The sequence below is a fragment of the Meleagris gallopavo genome, chromosome 13 (assembly GCF_000146605.3).
Source record: "Meleagris gallopavo isolate NT-WF06-2002-E0010 breed Aviagen turkey brand Nicholas breeding stock chromosome 13, Turkey_5.1, whole genome shotgun sequence".
Lineage (NCBI taxonomy): Eukaryota > Metazoa > Chordata > Aves > Galliformes > Phasianidae > Meleagris > Meleagris gallopavo.
The window spans coordinates 5,161,650-5,162,193 of record NC_015023.2 but is presented as its reverse complement, the minus strand read 5'-3'; positions in this window follow the sequence as shown (position 1 = coordinate 5,162,193).

The window sequence follows — 544 nt, the reverse complement described above, 5'->3', positions numbered from 1 at the left end:
AGGGACAGAGAGCAGACACGGAAGTGACAAACAGAAGGGAGCCGTGCCAGCTGGGAACCACGAGGTACCTGTGACACTCACTTGGGAGGCAGATCACCTGCACACACTGCACACTTCCTGTTATCCATTCAAATATTTCTCCTTCATGACAGGATTCACGGTCTCACACACACCCTTCTGGAGGATGCAGTATTAAATCCAATCCAACACACAGACGACTTCAAAACGCAGATCTGCCCCAGCAGCCCTGGGACTGCACAGCTTGGCTTTAGTTCATTTGTGGCACCGAGTTCATCCGTGCCTCGCTGCACAGACACAGCCAGCACTGCTCACACTGCGGCTGGACGGACCAACAGGCAGAGATACCATAGCACACGCTGCTGAGGATTTCGCCTCAGCAAATACACTGAACTCGTGTTGTGCCAGGAAGCACAGCTGTCCTTTTGTCGTCGCCGAGCATTCAGAAGCACGTCTCGGTAAGCGCTATTCCAAGCTCCAGGTTCTTTCATAAGCACTTACAACCGCTGCAGAGCGGCCTGCCCCG